Source organism: Diadema antillarum, unplaced genomic scaffold, assembly GCF_040938485.1.
Source record: "Diadema antillarum isolate AM-2024a unplaced genomic scaffold, OU_Dant_1.0 seq00001523_RagTag, whole genome shotgun sequence".
Classification (NCBI taxonomy): domain Eukaryota; kingdom Metazoa; phylum Echinodermata; class Echinoidea; order Diadematoida; family Diadematidae; genus Diadema; species Diadema antillarum.
This window is the reverse complement of record NW_027272255.1, coordinates 719,441-744,396: the sequence shown is the minus strand read 5'-3', so window position 1 is coordinate 744,396 and position 24,956 is coordinate 719,441. Positions and strand designations below refer to the sequence as shown.

General features: G+C 39.9%; 1 pseudogene; it reads right to left on the bottom strand.

The window, feature by feature from the left end:
• LOC139710358 (uncharacterized) overlaps window positions 1–19,940 on the bottom strand; it is a 112,860-nt pseudogene extending 92,920 nt beyond the window's left edge.
• Window positions 19,941–24,956: the final 5,016 nt, after the last annotated feature.

Below are 24,956 nucleotides of genomic sequence, written 5' to 3'. Positions count from 1 at the left end.
TAAGAAATAAGGAAGACATGACATTTTGAAATTTCACATTTTTTCGGGAACATTTCTTGACCAGTCCTTATGAGTATTCAAATCAGCGAGTTGATTTATTTATTTGTATTTTTAGCTGATACAAGTAAAAGCATATTCCCATAACAAGATATATCAGAGTTAACATTTTTTGTTCTTTTTTTATTTAGAGTGGTTTTAAGACAAGTTTTCTATCTATACAGCAGAAATATGAGATTATTTCATTTCTGTATATGAAATGGATAGGAAATTGTGACAGCATGATATCGTCAACTTGCTGATTTGAATATTCATAAGGACTGGTCAAAAATGTTTTCCGAAAAAAAAATGTGAAATTTAAAAATGTATACAGTATATCTTCATTATTTCTCATCCGATTTTTGTCATTCTTTATCGTTCTCTAGGGAATATTTTTCTCTTTCTCTTGAAGTGTATTTATTTTTGGAGGTGGATTTCTTCTTTAACGGGCTGCTTGTAACCACATCCACGAGGTGATGGACAAGTGATAATATGCATGATTCACATTTTGCTTGTTGCGAGGCAAACGTCCAAACCTGTAAAGGTAGTCATGACTATGATGAAAAGAACATGAAGGTGTATGGCGAATATGTATTCACACACACACACATTTGCGCTAGTATGCACGCAAGCGCGCACTGCAGTTACGAGATGATCAGATCATGACATGAATTTCGAGTCTTGTCTTCAAGTTTGATAATTCCACTGTTCTTGTGCTTTGCGCAAACAATAGTAAGAGCAGGGAGGTGAGAGGAAAACACCTCCCTGGTAAGAGTAAAAGAGTTAACTGAAACATATACTATTTGAAAACCATCAGCGTTCCACAGTTTACAATTTTGCTTGCAAAAGATACGAAGATGCTATCATGCTGCAGCGATACAAACTGCATGAACGTTAAACGTTGTAAATTGTACCACGAAAATATCATATAGGCCTACGACATTGTTCTGACTTTGTATAACGGGCCATATCACTATATTTTTTTTTTCCACGAGGCAATTTCTTTGTTTCCTATATAATACGATATGCATGATCATACTGATCGCCCTTATATTTCTTCTCGGAATATTTATGAATCGGGCCAGGTAGGTAAGGAGCATCATATTACATTCGTCATTAGATGTGAACCTACAATCGCTCAAATTCAGGCAGTACAAGTAAAACATAGGCCTACAAGTTCACGGGCCCTTTTCAGACCAGGGGCACATCGGACGTATTGACAGTATTGAAATGTCTACCTATAGGAAAACATCGACATTGTGAATAATGTAGCACTGTGACCGTGCATGGTGGTGATGATAATAAAAAAACAAAAGGTAGCACATGATAGCCCAGCACCGAAGAAACGCGTACAAAATCACACATTTTAAATGTCTCTTCTACCACAAGTTAACGTCAAACTTCAATTCGCATGCTCTAGAACACCAATACCCTACACTGTGCTGCTAGAGAATTTTGAGAACGCGTATCTAATCGTGCATGATACTATGACTAGAACAATCATACCTATATGCAGGTCCTACATCCCACCATACGGGGAGATATTTTCAGCGAAGAGACAAGAATTGCATAGAGTATAGTCACTCGCGATTCCCTTTAACGCATTGACCATTCTGACCTTACACTGCCTGTCAGGCGCACATGTTCGTCAGTGGGACTGGATTTTCGTCGCTGGTGCCTATTGTGATATGCCACCGCTATACACAAGTTCACTCGGTCGTAGACGCACCCCGTTGGATTGCCGTTTGCGTTTGATGGAGAACGAAAAATAACTGAACGTGTTTAAACAACGGAACAACATTAACAAAAAATAAATGAAATTACTGTCCAATCACCGCTGATGAAATAAGTTTATTTCATTTCTTCGACTGACCATCTCTGCGTATTTTTCATCATAATTTATGTAAATTGTCAGATTTGATCGCCGCTGGCGCCAATATTAATCATAAAGTGATCAAAATCACACACTGAGTGTCATGTAGATTTACCGGGGTGATGGTAAAATATAATTCAAAATCAATGTTGGGCGGACACATGACTATAGATACTTAACATAAAGAAAGAGTTACATTATACTGCTACCCAATTACTGCACATCATGATAATTCTTCTACAATCATAAACGTGGGAAATCAGGTGGCGCTTCATCATTCAAAACTCGGTTTCAGTCCATGGTTTTGATTACTGGTATACCGCGTTAACATCCTCCTAAATTTGGCTCGCACTTTCGTTCACTTGACTACTCCCGACCCGTCGGCGTATGAAAGATGCATATATACGACAATTTTTTGAAGTCAATGAAAGTGCCGTTTAACGACCTTTCGATGTGTGTAGGTACCGCTCTAACTCTCTTTCTCCTTATAGCTAGAATAAAAGTGTTTTATCGGTCTCAGTTTGGATCAGCTCAAGTTCATGGATAGGAGATATTGAGGGGAAAAAAAAGAGTGTTGGATGTGTAGAAGAAATATTTCTTGGAAGCTATCTCCTACGTTTTTGGAGAAGGAAGCCGGTAAATGCGCTTTTTTAAGTATCGCAAGTCGCTTGAAGACTCGACCGTTGCCACTGCACATGTATCTCGACCTCGCAAAGGCTGTGTATACGCAACTAATAGCACCCACATTATCATATCTCGTATGTACAAACACTGAAAGTGATGTATCATTACTCTGAACATAATGCACCAAATGCAAGCCTTGACAAATAAATCTAAAATTATTGGAGAAAAAGATATCTGTGAGAGAAACTAGATTCTTTTTCCTTTTTCTCTAAAATTTCACCGACAGCTGGGTCTCAAATTATGCGTCAATTCGTATTTCGATAACATTTATTGTGAAAACAATCGTAAAGACAATGATCATTATTAATACTATGTCCCCTGTCCGTCTTTTTATTCATACTGATAACATGGTCCGGTGACAAAAATGAAATAATTGCCATTCCTTGGTGTCTATGTATAGAAAACTAAATACTTCATCCCCAATATACAGTCATTGGTGTTTTTTGTTTGCTTTGTTTTTTTTTCGAAGCGTACTATAAGCAAACCGTGGTGAAAGAAGAAGAAGAAGGAGGAGGAGGAGGAGGAGGAGGAGGAGGAGGAGGAGGAGAGAAGAAGAAGAAGAAGAAGAAGAAGAAGAAGAAGAAGAAGAAGAAGAAGAAGATGATGATGATGATGATGATGATGATGATGATGATGATACCGGTATATCAACAGCGACAACACCTTGACCTGACGAGATAAACGCAGTGTGAAGTAATCAAGGTCTCGCGCTGCGAGCTACAAATATATGACCACAAAAATTAGCAACCGCGTTCACTCTCCCTGCATGCGTATCAAAACCTGCAAATTAATCATGTTCGAGACATTGACCAGAATCCATCTGAAAATTTTCGATAGGTAAAAGATGAGCATCACAGAGATGATAGGGTTAAAAAAATGCGAAAAATCTTTAAAGGTTATCTCTTTGCCATTTAATTTCTTTGTATCTTTTTTTTTAACCATCAGCAAAACATCAACGATTCAATTTCTCCTGTGAATGGATCTCAAATACCAAAGTGCACGCACTATGTGCGTTCGCCCCCTGCTCCCCATCCCCCTTTTCTCTTCTTTTATCTCTCTCACTTCTCTTTCTTTCTTTTTTTTCTCTCTCCCTCTCTTTCTTCTTTCCTTTTCGCCCTCTCCCTATATACATATTTACATATACATACATACATATATATATATATATATATATACCTTGCTGTCTTAATTGTTTTTCTACATTGTAACAACATGCGTACATTATGTATCTGCCTGACTATATTATATGTAGAATAATGTGAAATGATTTATTCTGTTGTAAACTGATGAGCATTAAAACCTGTGTTATATACCATAGAACACTGGTCAGTCTTTGCATAATATACCAAAGAATGGAATTTATGATAAGATAACATCATGAAATAAAGACACTCTAACTATAGATTTGATTGATTATAGACGAAACGTTAAACTCAAACATAACGTGGCTTAACAATAATTACCATGCAGAAATTCTTTATATACCTGTATTTATGTATGTGTGTGTGTATGTATGTATTTTTCAAATATTTTTCCGTATTAAAAATGAAAATATATAATGTAGGCCTATATAATTCTAATTTGTATGTATGAAATGTTTACCTACATTTATTTTCAGACAGGCAAAACGCATTTATATATTTAAATGTATGTATTATGTATGTATGTATGCGTGTGTCATGTATCGAATGTCTGTATAAGAGAGCGTGTGATGAAGTGTGTGTATGTCTCTGTGTGTGTCTCTGTGTGTGTGCGTGCATGTGCATGCATGCAAGCACGCCTTGTTCTTCTGGCCTCCGCGCAAGAGGCTATCCCTCGAGAATTTAAGCCGAGAGTTGCCATAAAACCGCAGCGGAGCCGACCGGTCACCTCGCTGCATGATCCGATATACGTGTTGTGTGGAATGAATGACCAGACCGGATAGATAAATAACCTGCTGTATGTACGTATAGTACGTATATATACGTACTATATGAGAGCAATTCGGCCTTTTTCTTTATGCATAAACATGCTTGCTGCAAACTTTCGAGTCTGAGGAGCCGTTCTGGACCTAGATACTGCCGTTCATAATAAACACGGTTATGAATTTAAAAGCGCGCTGCGAGAATGCTGTTTGAGTCTCGTTTATAGGATGAGGCATACATGTATAACAATAATATCGATACACATACTGTGAGATATACGTCGCCCGTATACTAAGTACAACGTTAACAGAACATCATAGTAATGACATATAATAATCTCTCTCTCCATATATAAATAAATATAAATATAAATAAATATATATATATATATATATATATATATACATATACATATATATACATATATATATACTCCATATATATATGCTGTGACTTTATTATTGCTATTTCTAGTACTGCCAATACGCGGAACAACTACAATATATATATATACATATATACATATATATATATATATATATATATATATATATATATATAGGGCTATAGAATATATGATATGTTTTTATGTATATATATATATATATATATATATATATATATGCACATGTGGTAGATAGATAGATATAGACAAAGATATAGATATATAGATATTATATAGGCTAGATATATTAGATTCTGGAGTCATTTTGAATAAAAGAGCTTCTGTAACCAAAGTCTGCAGGTAAGATTTTCTTGCGAATGGAAATCGATCGGACGAAGAAAGGTCGCGTGTGAAATTTCAAACGTTACCAGAATTGAACTTGATACCCTTTAGGGAGGGATACCGACTGACCAATACAAGGCAACTGACAGCAATGTGAATATGAAAAGTAAGACAGCAACACAACAGAAATAATATACTGACTGCACGGAAGATATAGTAATATCATACACAGACCGAGTTCACTGGAATCGACGTCCATACGAAACAGGCAGATAAAAATCACCGCAGAAAATATTATGCAAATCTTTACTATCATCATTTTTTATATTCAGGACAAGTTCGAGAGCACCGTCTATACCACAAAGAAACACACAAGATGTCGAATGACATTTACGAGTATAAGAGCATAATTCGACGGGTATAATAAAGCTATACGATAATATAATAGCGTACTATGCCTACTACTCAAGCATGCACAATTTTGGTCTCGTTTTCACCACTGGAAGCACTGGCCGAATAAACAGAGTTCAAATCGCAGAATTACCGAGTGTGGGCCACTGAAAATGTATGACATTAGCAGTCTCCGGAGGTACGATTATACTATATCCTACAAGAATTTGTTATACTCATCCTTCCCTACCCCATCCTCATCTACATCATCGCTTTGCAGCAAGTCAATAAAAGGTAGTTCTATAGCCATTATATATAGGCACACACACACACACACACACACACACACACACACACACACACACATATATATATATATATATATATATATATATATATATATATATATATGATTGATAATATACATTATATATCATATATGATTTTAATAATTATATAATATATATTATTCACACACACATACGTGTGTGTATGTGTGTGCGTGGGCATATTGCCTTCATGAAATATACATCACTTTTTATGTCAACTATGCACATTATTTCCAGATGCTGAAATAGGAGTCAGACATTTCTTTCTATTCCCTTGAAACGTTACGTGGATCCGTACCTGCAGTGGATAGATGGGGACACGTGACATTTATCGATAATGCCTCTGGCACCGTTTGGGACTTGGGCAAATAGGCATGACAAATTGGTCACTGTGTTTACTGATATAAGACTTGCCGTTACAGCAGTACAATGTTTAAATATTCTCTCCCCTCTTGCTCTCTCTGTCTATCTACCTTTCTATCTATCCATCCATCTATCTATCCATCTTTCTGCGTCATTTTGGAATGAAACACTCTGTTACAGTAATTCTCCACCCAACATGAAAAAAAAAAAAAAAACCGCTACATATCCAGCAATTTCGGTACAATTCTGTGTAATGCCAAAGCAACTCTGATAGGATATATCGAATTGGGACGACATTATTGTTATACTAGATTCGCCCTGGTTGGAAAAATTGAAACGTCCGCTCGTGTCTTACGCAAATGAAATGGTAATCAGTCAAAGAACGCGCACATAAAAAAAGAGTATATCGAAGTGGATCCCAGTTGTTTTTGACATGATGCAATATTCCGATAACGATAATTGTACTCGCATTTCCATATATAATGGCATTCAATCTGTCAAGAATCTTCCCTTCATTATAATGCAACTCGATCGAGTTGCCTCGGAACGAATCGAGAAAAATCTCCGTGAAACAAATCGTGATTTCTGCGTCGGGCCCGTGTCATTATGTCGCGTTCCATCTGTATGCTTTCTCACTGAATACGCAAGAGCATTGCGTATCATAGACGTAAAATCAAACCAGGCATGCCGTGACGATTCGGTAATAATAAGGGCCCACCAGACGAGTGCAATGGCGAAAACTGAGGTCTGAGGGGGCCTCTGTTATGTACGTTTATAATACAATCTCAACTTTATTATGAACAATATGCGATTCTATTGCAAGTAAACGTTCCCAGAGAAAATCACGCATTCGGCAGCGACTCAAGGGGAAATGGACAAGTACAAGTTTACGGACAATAACGTCGAACTTTTCGCTGAACGGTAACAAATATCTTATCAGTGGCACGGAACGATTAATGAGCTGCAAAACAGATATCCTAGGCACGTCTCCGTATGTCGAGGGGTGTTCGGCGGTGTGCTCAGACCTTATCCAATACTCCTGTTCGCAGCAGTGGGAGTGCGTACGAGGGTCATGCGTGCCCGTGAATGCCCGGGTTGCCGCGATTCGGTGCTCCTCGGTAATGTGCCGCTGCTGGGCTGCATTATTATTGCCTTGGCCTTATCACAGCGGCTACCCACTGCACACAGACAGAGCGTCGTGTGTTCGACATATGCCACGGTCTTAGGCTTATTGTCTTCGTCAATTGTCACGGTATTGATTGTTCTCTACAATGTCTATACACATTTGTACCAGTCGCAGCTACTTGTGGCTGGCCGAAAAGATTAGGCAGTTTCCACTGAACGCGTTCGGGCTCATGATAGCAAGTTAGAGCAAAACGTGGACGAACAAGACCAGATCCCGGGGGGAGGGGGGGGGGGGGGGGGAGTAAAAGCAGACCACCCCTCCCATACATATTCTACTCGACTAATTCGATTTCCTCCCCGTACTTATTTCAACGAATTATATCGGATCATGGTGCGATAATAGCACGATGGCGGTTTCGTCACTATGAATTTTCATCCTCTTCAACCGTTGCGCTGTTCGATGAAAAGAGCATGATTGTCTTCATGAAAATAATAGCGAGGTGCACGGGATCTCTTTTTCATCCCCCTGAATCCACCTATTTCGACTTGGTGTAGTCCTTGTAACTATCAGGGAGCACATCATGTAATTGGGTATATACAAAACTGCCATCTTGAAAATATGACGATTATATGTCCAAGCAGCTATGGATTACTAATTACACGTGCCCGGATGTGTTCCCACGAATGACCTGGAACGATTAATGCGGACAGGACCTCACCGAGGAGTAACACTTCGAACTAATGGACTAATCATGACACGGTGTCATTACGTCCGAGCAGCGACGCAACGCGGAGTCGCTGATACGCCGGGTGATCAAGGGTCATAATTTATTATCGGTCACCTTCATCATTAAACGATGATTTCCGTCGTCGCTACGGCGTCTAAAGTTAAAAGCGAGTATAGTACAGCAGAGAAGCATTAGAAACATTACAGAAAGGATTTCCCATCACTACTAGAACTATACCTTCACTGTCTGTGAGATGCGGGTGTATTATGATATTATTATACAGAGGGAATTTCTGGCATCTAACAGTCCACATAAATAGGCACCCGTTGATGCCGAGGATATAGTCGCATCTTTCTTTTTTGACGGAATAGAATACTACAGCCCCAAAATACTACGTTGAAATTGTGGGCGATTCGACTGCAGAAACCGCACGGTCGACATGAGTTCTTGTTTGATATCACGGCAAACAAAACAACGCTAATCACATTCGGTATACTTCCTTCGGATATGGAGGAAAAAATGATAGTCCACAAACGCATTTGCTGTGTTTTCTTTTTCAGGATTTCGGGATTTTGGTTTCATCTCTGTCATTCTACGAACACTGCCCGCCGCCGTAGAGCAATATATAAAAGTACACAGAAATCCTGTTTGTTCTGGTTCAACGTAGTCCAACTACAAACACCCGATGCGGGCAAATGCATTTACATGCGACACACGAAGAATCAAGCGGTATTTACATGTTCAGATATACCGCATGCAGAGTAAAGAAGGACAGTCTACATACCAGGAATTTAAAGAAAAAAGTGAAAATTGTGTTTTCTATTCATTCGTCATAACACAATGCTGTACGGACAATGTCTTCATTGTGTAAATACCACCGCAAAGCCATTATCACCCCGCTGACGATTTACCACACCAGCACCGCATTTTTTTTTCAGACGGTAACTTTTCCCGTCATGAAATGATAACAACGTTCATCTATACGACGGTGTACGTACATTTTTATCTACGGAATAATATTGTGTGTCTTGAGACTCCCCCTAAATAAAAAGAAAAAGACACTGTCGAAAGAACTGCGCCATTGCAATGAATAACGCATCACAAAGCACACATGACCCCGTAACGAAATTGTATACTATACCTTAGTGGTGTCAGAGCTTTGTAATACAGGTCCTCTTAATGGTACGTCACACATGGAAACGGACTCTGAAACCACGACACACACACACAACACACACAACACACACAACACACACATATACATACATACATACATACATACATACATACATACATACATACATATATAAGGCCTACATACGTATACATACATGATATACTGTGCCCACACACATACACACTGATACATAAAGATGTCATTTTGTACATCCACAACAATAAAAGCTGTGAAGCCTTTGTCATCAAACTCAACGTCGTAACATTAACATGAGTGGCGTGTATCACTTATACTCAACAGAATCTGTTTTCTTTCAAATAAGCTGAATATTATCTCTTGCTCTCTTTCTCCGGGTTCCAATCTCATTTCCCTATATATAATTACCATGGCGACGAAAAATCAGGAAGATTTTCGGGGTTGGGTGACAGCATATCGCAAATCGTAACATATCTGTACTACCTCAGTTCCATGAAGAGGCTCTGTCCACGGTTTTAGGTCGTTTTTGTTTTCTCTTCAGAGCGGGAGGAATTTCGTCACCATTCTCTACGTGAATTATAAAAGCAAGCTCACTGCCCAAGAATGGTACAGACTTATTCCTCCACAACTGTACTAACTGTGCTGCATACGAAAAAATGGTGTACAAATTACACTCAGTATAGTTACAGCAGAGAGTCTCTCTCACACCTCCCAGTACACGTAAAGCATTGTACCGTAGTCCCGGTAAGGTGCAGAGGTTTTGTATGTGCGTGTACGTTTATCATTTTCTCATGATCTGCTGCGTATAGCCCACACTAATATTTTTAAAACTGGTGGAGGCATATTGAATCATGACAAACACCTCCTTCCAGTCAACGTGTGACCATTTCCAACCTCTACAAAAAGTCTTGAAGGATATATTTTAAAACAAGAGAATATAAGCCGTCGATTGAGGTTCCAGGCTATTATTAAGGGAGGTGGTCCATGCGTGTTTGCGTGAAGTCTGTCGTTTGACAGTACACGGACACTACACGTCCAATGTGCTCACGCATGGATGCTGTGCAGATGAATCTTCCGTGCGGCTACCGACAGCGAAGAGAAAATGAGTTCATTATCATTCTTGCTACCACTCTTAGGAAATAACACGTGAGCCTGTTCCTTGGCAGCGATATCTGCCCAAACCCAGCGCATATCGGCACGCTTTAATTTTATGCACGGATTCGGCCTCCGCGACCCCGGCGCTTAGTCCGGGGTTTCGTGGTCACCGAGCGACCACGGGTGCTTGCGGCGAGGCGGAATGCATGACCGCCGCTCCCCTGCACAATCCTACCACGAGGGGCCGGGTGCGGTACCTGCCCGCCGAGCCCCCACTAGATGCTTTTATGCCGCTGTAGTATGCAAACAGACTTGGTGTTTTGTTCGAGCAAAACGATGAAGGAAATTCGGATTGAATGTGTTTCCCTGGCTACAATAGTCTATAGTTCGCCGAACAATAGTAGATTTCCCTTATTCCAAAGGCCAAACCGGGGCCTTTGCGCGCACAAAAAAAAGAAAAAAAAATCCTTGAGGGAGACAGAGAGAGAAGAAGAGGGAGAGGGAGAGAGAGAGGGTAAGGAGAGATCGGCTCCGAATTGAGTTTCGGCGTGACGGAACTGCTACCTGTTCGGGCCTTCATCGACGAATAAAGAATATTAAATGCTAGAATTTACGTACAGACTGTAGTATTAGTATTTCAGCGTATAGGCATCGTGGGTTATAAATGAACGATCAGACTCGCTTTAATACTTCCTCTTCTCCTTTTCGTCACCAATAAAACGTACATGACAATGACAACATTCTATCGTCTAAAGCTCCATAGGTACTTTGTTGATGACGATATACATTATAGCTCACATCACATACAGACGTAACGCAGTGATCGTGAATACACAGTGTACTAGTACTTCAATAACATCATGGACCTAATATCAAGGGTCACTGATGGTCAAGATCATCTACCAAACTTTGTAACTTTGAAGTGTCACATGGGTTTGTGTGCAGTATGCTCCAATATCACACATTCTGTGGGTGAAGTTTGCAAATTTATGCATCAATGAAACGTATTGTTTGGCGCGCAGTTTGCACGCAATTTTAATCTTTCCCCCTCATTCAATCCAGACTCCATTCGAATATAAAATTTCTTTCTCATATTATGGGACGTGCCACTATGTTTATATATTCAGATCTGTTGAATCCCATGAATATATAATGAGCTCACCAAGCTGAACCGAACATGTTCACGCTATCAAGTTTCCATATACAACAATGACGAGTCAGAAATACACATTATATATGTAGAACACGGCAATAATGAATACAGAGGCAGCATGCACGGACGGATAATTAGTTGTTTTGAGCGTGGCTCAGAATTCTCACTGCAATCGAGGACTCAGCTGGCTCCACGTATGATAGACCACAGATATCTCGGCGCTACATAGCTCCCTGGTTTGACCAAGGCAACTTTTGGACCAATGAAGGTATAGAACACATCGAAAGCAAGAATAATTGTGATAAATCCCTGCGTCAGGGCACCGGAGAGCATTCCGTGAGCTCGGTAACAAATCCTCTATCGAGAGTTCACCCACGCAGGGCCCGCCAGACTTGGGTTTCTTCAGATCCCAACTTCTGGAGAGGCCGCACTCGTTGTGGGAAGCGGGTATCTACATTGTATGGGATCCTCTGTATAGCAGCATGCAGAAAGATATGTGGCATGACGTATTCTATTAGGCAAGAGTATCTTCACACGATGTGAGGGCTCAATTCAAATGAATGCAAATATAGAGAGCGACAGACCGACAGACAGACGGACGTACAAACGGAGAGGGAGGATTAGCGAGAGGAAAGAGGGAGGGACGGTACAAATCTGTGATTGACAGAATGAAAAAATGGATGGTTAATCCTGCCTGGATTTGAACACAGAGATGGCCATTTCCTCTTCCAAATCAATCGACAACCATAGAACTTATGTATGTCTGATTTCACATAACTAGAACACGCAATTATTTCGTTCCTCTACAAGAGTTTAAAAAAACCCCCAAAAAACAATTGCTGTTCTCCACACACAAGAAGAAATGGTTACCTTCAATATCATCGAAAAGAGGAAAAATAGGAATTTCAACATATACAATACACAGTCTTGAGAAAAAGAGAAAAATATTCACACGGTATAATTCGCAAGGTTAAGAGATCGCGAACTCTGGTGTACCCAAGTCACGTTATGCTGCTCAACCGAAGCACAAACTTTGAGCGCTTTAATTTGCACATTTATATGAATATCATATTTTCCACACAAACAATCATACAATTTTGACAAACTTTCGGAGCCAAAAAGTGATCGATTCTCACTCGTTGTGCAATGTAAGTCCTAACAATGTCTCATTTTCAGAACTTGTACATAATATATACACAGTGACGTCCTTGACATCCAACTTTTGCATCGATGAATATGATTAACCAATCAATATTCAGTTGCGCACCTGGACAATATAGAATCACGGCATTATGTTTGACGAGTCTCGATTCGACTCAGGAAAGGAGACAAATAGTATGAAATCTTGTAAAACTCTGGCTGTAAAGGATATACAATGGAGGTGTTCCCCTAGCTGAGACATAGGTCATCATAATTGCCCACAAAACATTTAACTATTGCATCGAGTGTAAGGGACTTCAGCCTTCGCATATTGAGATATACCACACAGTTGTGCATTGGGAGTTGGTCAGGTATGATATTCACTCTATATACCAACAACAGCGGAGAATAACCGTGAATCCGAAAGCTTATCTCGAAACGTCGTAGACTTTGTCTAAATAAATCAAGAGCTAATGGACCACAAAGTAATAGGGCACACAATATACACTTCCCTTTAAGCGCTCGCATTTCGGTCGTTGGCATGGCAACGGTCAAAATAAAACCATCGGCTTCCTCCATCAACCTTTGTTTAATGCTCTAGTGTAATTAAATTAAATAAATCGAGAACTAAATAACACGGAGACTTTCATTCTGAGAGAAATGCACCATATAAGTAATGCACAGTGGTGGCCATATAAACGGGTCTACATCTTTTCTACTTTCAACCTTCACCACGCGAAGTATTGCACCTTAAAACAAAGAAATACTTACAGAAGTCATAAGAAACGAGCGTTCAAACACTCCCTGCTATGTTTGTGCATTTGTATCACGATGGAAGGGGAATAAACGTTGTTGGCACTGGCGCACAAACAGCGAAAATCTTCACAGAGAAAGCTGTGGTGTATAATAATATGAAAATCTCTCGCGTCGAAATGTTGCACACATTTCGGCAATATACACACGCATACACGTAGTTGCCGCGTTAACAGAGAAGGCATTTTTTGCTTGAAAGCATATTATACTCAACTTTCAGGAAAGGGTCAGAGTTGGGTTCAATCTTCTGTCGGATTTTAATCCATTGCAACGATGGGGAAAGCACGACAACTCGTGACGTCACGCTATACTAATTACTCGTATTAAAGTCAATAATCCGAAATGTCATGGTATAAAGTGTACAGTCAGACATCGAGTGAAACGTATACTATGATACACACACTTCTGTGTGTATAAGTGCTGTGTTATGTGTGTATATGCACATAACCATAATCAGTTCTGATTGTTGGAAGTTTTTTTTGTCTTGTTTTGTTTTGTTTTTTTGTTTTTGTGGTAATGATATTCGTTTGGTTTCTTTTTCTCCAACAGCTGCAAGTTTATCTGCGAGGGGCGGCATACGCAAAAACAAAGAATATCGAATAGCGTGGCATCATATTAAGTGAAATGACAGCACGGTGCTGCTATGTTTTATGAAAATCCGTTCATGGCAGTATAACAACCCTGTATACATTCTATTCAATTTATATTAAGAACATAAAGATTTAACTCTGTTACTTATTGTTATGCCAGAATTCAATCGTATTCACCATGTATTTTTTTAATATCATAAATATAAAGCAGAAACGCTTCTTCATATTGAATAAAGAATTCGAAGCTGTGTCCATTATACAATTTGACAATAATCAAACTATGCACACATCATGTAAATCTCAAACACATGAAAGCATCAGGAACTTGTGTACTATATAAGATGCATCAACGAGGCTATAGTATATATGTCAATACTATATGAATATATATCCAACTCTTCTCTCTCTCTTTCTCCTCTCTCTCCCTCTTCCGAAATTAATAGGGTATTTGAAAACAAAATTCGAAAGACGGGGGCGCATGGCGCAAGAACTTCTCTCTACATCTACATAATAACTTCCTGTTGTGCGCGAGACCTCTTCTTTTCATTGCACAAACCTGTTTTGTCGACAAAAATAGGCAAGTCAGGTGCCGGGGGAATGTATAGGTCTTGCAGTGCATGTGCCAGTAATGAACACGCGAATACTCGTTCAAAACGCTGCGTTCCCCGAGCCCGAGCGCCGAGTAATGAATGAGCGCGAACAGGGCGAGCGGCACAACAGCACCGGAGAAAATACTTTAGCCAGATACAGAAATTTGAGTTATCTGTTTTCCACGAGAACAATATTGTGCCCGGGCTGGACGAGCTATGTCTTGTTTATATACGCACAATGCGAAATGTGAAAAAAAGACTCGACTTAAAGGGGCAACTCCTGAGGCCGAATGTTATTTTCTCTCCCCTTTGTTTCTCGTGATGGTGTACAATATTGTCTCAGTTACGCATTTTCGGTGAAATATATCTAGTATATTAGTTCAAATTTTCTCCTAAGGGCTGCGTACCCCGTTTAATTAGCTGATAAACTTGAAACCAAAAGGGAAACATCTGCATGTTTCACTGATCGTTACCACTGATAGTCTCTTACGCTGTTCACAGATGATGCATGAATATAATGAAATCTTATAGGCCTTTCGATTTAATCACATTCAGGTTTACTAGACCATGACACGCGAGTGCACGCAAGTGTGCGTACTTGTGGGTGATCTGTTACACCATTATGAATATGATGATGATGAAACAGCATTTATCTAATAATAAAATATAGGAATTAAAATGTACCAGCAATTTACGGAACTCTGGTAGTGGGATTCATTGAAATTATTGAAGACCCTTTTTTATCTATCTACATGTTCCCTCTGATATATAATGACCGAATAGGCCTAAGAAATAAATATAAGACGAGAGAGAAAGAGAAAGAGAAGGCCATCGAACTGATGGAAGACGGTGTTGGTGTCAAAGGGACCGTAACAAAAAGTGGGATAAATTAAAGCGCTGAACATAATAAAACGCCATTCCCGATAAGGAGCACGCACATAGTGCCTGTATAAACAAAACCGTTTAAAGGGACATATCGCTCCACAGCGCTCGCCGCCTACCACGTACTGAGTGCTCTTACATATGAGCGCTAATCACACAGCTTCGAGTCGAAATGATGTGACGGCATGATTTTTTTTTTCAGTTTTGACGTTTATCAATGACTTTTCGGTGTATATTATAATTGATCTGGAGAATATACGCTATACCACTATCATTCTTGTATAAAGGCACTATCCCTATATTCGCTACAAATTAAAAAAATGAGATTTTGCAAGGGAATTTCTGTTTTGGTGCGAATTTCAGGCATACTTCCATGTCAATTTTAGTGGAAGCACTACTGCACGAGAGACCCGACTGCGCTTTGCATCGACTTGTATTAATGTCGTTCATTGCCGTCGTGCAAGTATACACTGCGAGAGTCTGTTTTTCCTTTGTGTATAGTCTGTATTGGTGGATACATTAAGAAAGAATCATGACGTGATGTTTAGTACTGCGCATATAAATATATAAAATATTACAGCAACTATTGTTCTTCTCTCTCTCTCTCTCTCTCTCTCTCTCTCTCTCTCTCTCTCCATCTCTCTCATTTTCCATAGCTATCAAAGCATCTCACCTGAATACGATTATAGTTCTGGCACCTGATTTATGGACTGAGAATATGCTGAAATGGGGGGGGGGGGGGGGACTTGGGATGCTTTCTTCTGCCAGTGAAAGTGACCTACAAGCTTAACGGATATACGAGCTCTTGCTATATAGTACAGTACCTTGCTAGTACAGACTAGACATAAAATCCACAATCCGTCACATACACCTATCTACCCACTCCCCAAGAAAGAGTGGGAAAAAAGTATATCGAAACATAGACTTTCTTTTTTATTTATATGATCTGTTCTTTATATCATAAAGTTTATTAAAATATCATAAGATAAAGTTTATTCTCCCTCGTTGTTTGGTTTGATGGATTTTGAGTACGGTTTGTTTGTTTATTTGTTTATTATTTGTTTGTTTGTTTTTGCGGGTATATATATAGGTTTATGTGCGTACGTAAATACATTCGAATAATAAAAACAACAACAGAACCGTGAACGTGCATACGCATTGCACGAGGGTTTTATGCATTTGGTAACAAGTAGCTGCAACCTGCATAAGATGCATAAGAGTATTTGCGGGTGGTTTTTTTTTCAGGGTTTCTTATAACTAAGCGCAAGAGTGCAAATGAAGTCCAATGCCACGAGCCATTCGTACAACTTGATGACTGTACACACTACTGAGTATCCCGGATTTTTTTTTTTCTTTCTCACTCTCTCTGTTTCACTCTCCCTCTCCCTCTCTTTCTCTCTCCTTATTTCAATATGATTTAATCCCCCTTCTTCTTTCACTCTCACAGAGACATCCGGTTTTTGTTTAATTACACCTCCTGTTTCTTTATTATACACGGCAAAAGTTTACTCTAACTATACACAGTCAGAAACGAAACAAAACAAAAAAGTAAACTGTGACTATGTGCATAGAGACCATAATGTTGCCAAGAACAGCAAGAGGACGTTGACTGTACTCTGTCCAAAGTTGGTTTCATAAACAATACGAACAAGGTGTTATATACTCGGATGTTCATTTTTGTCTGGGCATCGGTACGGCTTGGCACCTAACAGCATATACGTGTATGTGTCGTTTCCCGCGGTATTATCGGAATCGCTTCCCTGTACAGTGGCCGATGCAGTCCATGTGCTCGTGGTCATAATAACGACCATGCGATTTCTAGCTTTTGTATGCAGCGTGACCTAATCCCTAATAGTCCATTCGACCGTTTAAATGAAAAGTTCGATTACTAGCATAGTATATAATGCGATGAAACACTGTGCAAAGAGCATTATTTGGCAAACTCTGGAAAACATAATTATTATATACGAGCATATATATTTCCCAGCGATATTCTTCATACTATGCGCTCGCACTGTAAGGTTCTTTTACATTGTACGCTGAACATCAACCTTGTTTGTTTGTTTGTTTTCCACACAGTCAAGGTTCTTACTCTGAAGGCAATAAAATAATGTCAGGAATTTTCAAACGATGTAGGCCTATGTTTCTAATCGTCAATAATGTATTACTAATATAATGCATAACCTGCACCTTGGGCAGTTCATGTATGACGAACACAGAGTGATTTCTTCCTGTATAAATGCACAACACACGGCAAATATTCTCCACAAAGTCCTTCAGCAGAGAAATAAAATCAGCCATAGTTTGCACCAGCAGAAAATTATCATAAAACATCGTTGTGATTCATAGTGATTTCAATCAGCTAGTCTGGCGCATATGCTTTCGAAATATACCTGCGTACTGATGACAAATAATTAGGAGGCATTATGCGACATAACAAGCGTCGAAGTCCAACAAATGCAATGTGGTTGCCATCGCCACTGCAGCAGAGAATACCACCTTTGTACGCGGCTAACGCTGGGAGCGAGAGAGGTCGGCGAGGGCCTAAAAGTGACGAAACCCTCACAATGTGCAATTGAGCGTTGTCCGCGACTTGTGCATAACATTACTGGACCCTAGTCGTTATAGTTGCTTCTCGAACTAACTTAATGCAATTATACAGTATACAGATCGTTATCACCTATCGCATCACCACGCCTTGACCAATTTCAGGTTTCCAAAAAATAGAGACATTTCATGGGTAAGTTTATCTCCTGAAATGATATTTCCCTGCTTAAAATAAACGCACTCAGCTCAGGCAAGCGATCATAGCTCCTGGCCGAGCGCGATCTTTGTTGTGGAGCACAACACCCATGTATGTATATATGCCTACTTTACCAAGAAGTAATAGCATTGTCATTTCAGTTCTTGAGAAGAAATGACGAAATCCCTTCAAGATAGTAACACTCTACGTCAAATTATGTGTACTACGGTTTCGTGAGTCAAAGATCCACCATTTTCTCTGCAGTTGCACTGTATTTGTGTTTGTCAGAAGTTGACGAGGCAGATGAAAATCCTTGAACCCCTGTCACACAGTAGCAAGCTGCAGCAGTGCACGTACCAGCGAAGAGCTCACCGGTTCACCACTTCGAATGTACCCGGCACCACTGGCGTGGCGGAGTGTTCTGTGACCGCTAGTGCGTACATAAATCTTCATTCAGAGATGCCGCAAGTTACCTCATTTTTTCTCTCTCCGGAGGAACTCTCGTGGTTGATAATATTTTTCTACCAAAATACAGACACGTGCGGATAAATTCAGATTATGATGATTGAAAAATGTGATTGCGATTTTTCTATACACCCTTTGAAATGCAGACGTTACGTTTCGATAGCAATGGCGGCAGACCGATCGCATAGGAATAGAAGAATGTAGAATGTGGGATAGAGGCAAAGTGTCGTCTGTTCAATCTAATACTTGATACGACACGTGTCGAAAGTTTCAAAACTTAATGCAATATGGAAGTTAAAATCGGTTGAAAGTCAGTTACGAAAACATTGCACCGCGCCGCCTTGTTCAGGCCATCATAATCCATCGAATATCGCGTTGAACCACACAACAGTGAAATACGCACCATGCGTTTGCACACAGCCTTCTTAGCGGACGTTGATCGCGTATTGTCGGCGAATCGCGGCTGCCCCCGACGCCGGTAGGTTCGGCAAGGAGGACAACCAGCGCTCGATAGGCCAACATGCTCGATGGCATAATGACGCGCTCTGTTAAATCTCAGATCCGTAGAAAAAGGTACATGATCATATCAAATACTACATGAAAAACTAGCTTCGTAAATTGATGCTACTCACCTGTTTTGCTGCAAAAGCACTATAAGTTCTCCCTTACGCTGAGTCAGGAGGAAATTAAACACAACGAAAAGGAAAGCACTGTTCAAGACGAATCGTAGAATATCCAGGAGAGAAGTGATGTCTAACCACTATTCAGCCCAACTCGGCAATCATATTACTCTGAAATCACACATAGGACGTTCTGTAAATTGTGCAAAATGACCCAGCACTGCTCAAAATCACAAATTAGCCGTCTGACAAAGTGACGATGAAATTCCGAAGGCTGCAGACAGTCGTGTTGTGGCGAAATGCGGTTTTGGTGATCCACTGCAAGAGATTATGAAGTTACTTCCATTTTTTGTTGATATTGCAGCAGTTTCCCTACAAACTGAGACTTTCTGCACATTTCCAGAGCATCGGCATAGATCAGGCAGAAGAGATGCAGAAGAAATCACCCCACAGCGACATGTTTCATGGTGTTGAATAGCTCTATGGCACGGCTGAGACTGCACTGGCGCAAAAAGCAGCAGCAGAAATGGTTTCTGTTATTTGACCGTACCGTCTGGGTAGACCGTTGCTCGGTACATGGGCTCAATGCATTGCTTGGTACGGACGGAACATTATTTGCCATACACCGTATTGTCGTAAAAAGAAGAAAAAAAAAAAGCCTGGTGCTTCTCTACGGCAGGTTGTGTGTATGGGTGTGTGTGAACTGTGTGTGTGTGTCCCAGCATATGGGTGTGTGTAACCGTAGGGAGTAGTGTGGGATGTGTGTGATGCATACGCATGGACGTGCCGCACGAAATACCATTCCCTTTCGCACAACCATTCATACGGCCTTACTCAGCGAAGCCACACTTCACCGACACACACACTCCCATACACAGTAACCTCTCGTGTGTACACCCGTATTGTGGACTACACAACTCACACACACACATTTAGGCGACGCACACACACACGCACACGCAGACACACATGCTATAGAGATGCGTTGTTACTACGAGGATACACACACACACACACACACACACACACACACACACACACACACACACACATACATACACGAGTGCACGCGATAACTCATGAACACGGACCGGTGTGCCGTGCTCTTTGTAAACACGAAACTCAGGGTTCTTCTCAGACAGTTTTGAGTTACAACAGCATTCTCTTGGGAGTTCGACAAGCCTATCCCTTAATAACGTGAAAAAATAATGCAGGCATGCTTTTGGAAAGAAAGAAAAAAAATGAACTCTGCAAACGTAAACATCATTATTTCTACGTCTCGTGTAGTAGTGCACCATTTCACGTGTTATTGGTGTGTGTCCGTTTGCGCTCTCTATGTTCATGTTATCTGACTGCCTTTGTGAGTTTTAAACGGAGACTCTGCTTGGCAACAATGACAACATTTAGTCACTGCAATTTTTTAAACAACTGTCTCTTACGCATGTAAGAAACATTCTCATCAAAATATCCACAATTACGAAAAAAATGTCCTCTGATGATATTTGACGTGTTATATTGATAGACAATAAGCTAATTCACTCGAAGAGCACTTTGAAAATTGAACCGATTCCTTATCAATCTATCAAGTCAATAGGCTTGATATTTTTGACTTTACGATTATTGTTTTGAACTCCGGGGATGGATAGTATCGACGCTTCCATTTTTAAATTTTGTTTACTCGAAAAGGCGAAAAGGGAAGGTTACTCGCGCACGTTATTTCCTACACTTATAGGGTTAAACCACCATGCGTGTTCATCAGGATTTGAATTAAGCAAACCACGGTATTATTTTTAGTCATTTACGTCAGAAACAAGTTAGATGTTTCGAAAATGAAGATCATATGTTTGTTGAGCAACAGCAAATTTGAAACTAAGTTGAAGGCGATCAAAACAAAACAGAACAATAATAGTTCGATGCCAAGATAAGCCTATGGATTACTCGTAAATGGCTATCCAGCAACCGCGCAGACGAGCATAATAGCTGAAAAGAGTGGTAGAAAATTCGTCAGTTATTCTCGTCATTAGTAATATCATCTTACATTGACAAATCGATGAATGCAAACGGTATGTGCCACCACCCTTTGCCATCGCGCTGTCAGATCGTTCCAGATACACACAGGCGAATATAATTCTGTTTCGGTTTCAGTGACAGACTGGGGGAAAAAGTGCAACCTTTCTGCGGTCACGGGAAAACGCGAGAGCGGCTAGCCAAGGGGGAAAGTCCCTGTTTCTGGAGAGGGGGGGGGGGGGGGGGGGAAGAGGAGAGGGAAAGATAGAAAGAAAAAAGGAGCATCGCGAATGCTTAACGTAACTTAATCATTGGCGTGTCTGCAGGTAAAACAGGTTGCACTGTCGGAGACGCCAAATCAAACAGCCTTTCTAAATAAACTGACTCGCATTTTTTTCGTAATTCATACTTTCCACTATTATGTAGTGCTGCTATTAATTATCTTCTACAATGCATCACATTGTTCCGACCAGGCAGGGTTATGAGAACAATGGATGCGAACACAAATAATGATTCTTTTTGATTTATTTGTTTTGTTTTGTGTTGTTGTGTTAATTTGTTTGTTTGTTGGGTGGTTGGTTTTGTAGGGGTGCGAGGTTTGTGTGTGTGCGTGCGAAGATGATACAAATAAATAGATCCAGGAGAATCAAAAGGTATCAATGTGAGCCGGCCGGTTATAGTGGGTTGCTGCACCACTTGACATAGTTCAAGTATATGTCACTCTTTTAGAAAATGAAAGACTCATAGGGAATACGATTTAGACTCTCATACTGAATGGTGAATATGATATAACGTCATATTTCATGTGATGATACAGTATAAAAATATACTTTACCTTGAGAGTTTCAGGTTAAAACTATGGGCAGAGGTGACTCCAAAAGAACTATTCACTGAGTGGCGCCGCCCCAAAGTGAATGGTTCTTTTGGGGGCACCGAGGCCTATAGTTTTAACCAGAAACTCATATTAGGCAAAGTACATTTGCTTTATATTTTGGATCAAACATTTGAACAAAAGAAGGGGAAATGGAAAAAATGCGAGGTGAGAAGTCGCGTGGTGGATGCCATGTTGTGAAGGAATCCTACACTGACCCTGGGAAACAGCTTTGGGATGTTACACCTTGTGTTCGAACATGTTACAGTTCACAGAGTGACTGTGCAAAGCAATGCGCAATGTCAGAATTGCTTTGTGACGTCACAATTGTTTTGTAAGAAATAATTGTTACATTTCACAGAGTGACTGCGTTTTGTTAAAATTGTCACATTTCAGAGTGACTGCGCGAAGCAGTGCGCAATATTAGAATTGCTTTGTGACGTCACAATTGTTTTGTTAGAAATTGTTACATTCACAGAGTGACAGTACGAAGCAGCGCGTAGTGTCAAAATTGCTTTGTGGCGTCACAATTGTTTTGTTAAAATACATTTCACAGAGTGACTGCGCGAAGCACTGCGCAATATTAGAATTGCTTTGTGACGTCACAATTGTTTTGTTAGAAATTGTTACATTCACAGAGTGACACTACGAAGCAGCGCGTAGTGTCAAAATTGCTTTGTGGCGTCACAATTGTTTTGTTAAAATTGTTACATTTCACAGAGTGACTGCGCGAAGCACTGCGCAATATTAGAATTGCTTTGTGACGTCACAATTGTTTTGTAAGAAATTGTTACATTTCATAGAGTGACAGTACGAAGCAGCGCGCAATGTCAAAATTACTTTGTGGCGTCACAATTGTCTTCTTAAAATTGTTACATTTCGCAGAGTGACTGCGCGAAGCAGTGGGCAATGTGTAAGTTGCTTTGTGACGTCATAATTGTTTTGTAAGAAATTGTTTACATTTCATATAGTGACAGTATACGAAGCAGCGCGCAATTTCAAAATTGCTTTATGACGTCACAATTGTTTTGTAAGAAACTGTTAAATGTCAAAGAGTGACAGTATATACGAGGCAGCGCGCAATGTCAAAATTGCTTTGTGGCGTCACAATTGTCTTCTTAAAATTGTTACATTTCGCAGAGTGACTGCGCGAAGCAGTGGGCAATGGGTAAGTTGCTGTGACGTCATAATTGTTTTGTAAGAAATTGTTTACATTTCACAGAGTGACAGTATACGAAGCAGCGCGCAATGTCAAAATTGCTTTGTGGCGTCACAATTGCCTTGTTAAAATTGTTACATTTCGCAGAGTGACGGTACCAAACGGTGCCGCCATGTCAGAATTTGTTTGTGATGTCACAATTGTTCTGTTCAAAATTTTTACATTTCACAGAGTGACTATGCAGAGCTGCGCACAATTTCAGAATTGCTTTGTGACGTCATTTCGCAAATAGTACTTCATGGAGTGTCAAACATGCCAACATTCTGACATAGCTGAAAATACCTATAATCGCTTGAAGCTCTTTCAACCAATCACTATAAGAGGATACATTTTTATCCAAAATACAATACTGACTATTGATTGGTCTGACTAACGACAATTATTCTTGGTTCCAGACCTCCTCCTCCTCCTACTTTTTTTCTTTCTCTTCCTCTTCTTATTCCTCTACTTCTTTTTCTTTCGTTCTGTGTGTGTGTGTGTTTGTCTTAACCACCTTCTTTGTATGACATTGTCATTAAAAAAAAGAAAACAATCTGCGATCAGTCATTAGTAAACCTGTTGACATTAAGGTTCACGGGGAGCAGTATTGTCTATAACTTCCCATTTGCCGACTCCATTTCCCATTTGCCGGCAGAATAACGATCCTACGGTCTTGAACTAAGTCTCTCAAGCAAAGAGTAAATATTCAAACATGAATGACGCGCCTCTCAAACTAACAGTAACGATAACAACAAGGAATAGTTCTAAATTACAAAAAAACCACCGACGTACATTCAAACACCAGCAAAACAACCAACATTCACACCATATGGATCACAGAAAGTCTTCACTGTTTGATAGTGATAACACAATCATATAATATCAACCACCATTGACTCGAGTGGTGAACGTTGCTGCACGCAGGGATACTTATTATAGTCGTGGTGAGAAGTACAGTAAAAAGAGAGAGAGATTTTTAGGTCAAAGTTAATCATGAGGGGAACACAGTTCAAATAATCCATGCTAACCAGGGAGGTGGCCTCCCTGCTATAACCTGGATTTTGGTAACTACACACATGCATCCATCAGATGAAAGAGTAATGTCCTATGTCGATGATTTTAAAAAGAAAGGCAAATACAGTCTTGTAAATTGTCTAGAATTAATTTGAACAAAAACTTCACTGCGACAGGCTTGTGTGATAGGTTTCATTGTATGTACATATGCGTGTTGCTGAATGTAACCCCTTTTGTATAAAATATAAGAAGTTAGGGTGAATGAAATAATGTTATTGAACATGGTAACCCTGGTTAAGAAAAAAAATCTTTCTATATAATTATTCCACTGCCGGCGTATTGCGCGACTGCAGACGGCAAAGCACATGCAGTCTATCGACTGCAAACATAATGCTGTTTCCAATTCCTGTGAATTCTTCCATCTTAGTGTAAGTGCTATCATATGAAATGATGATGTTGCTAT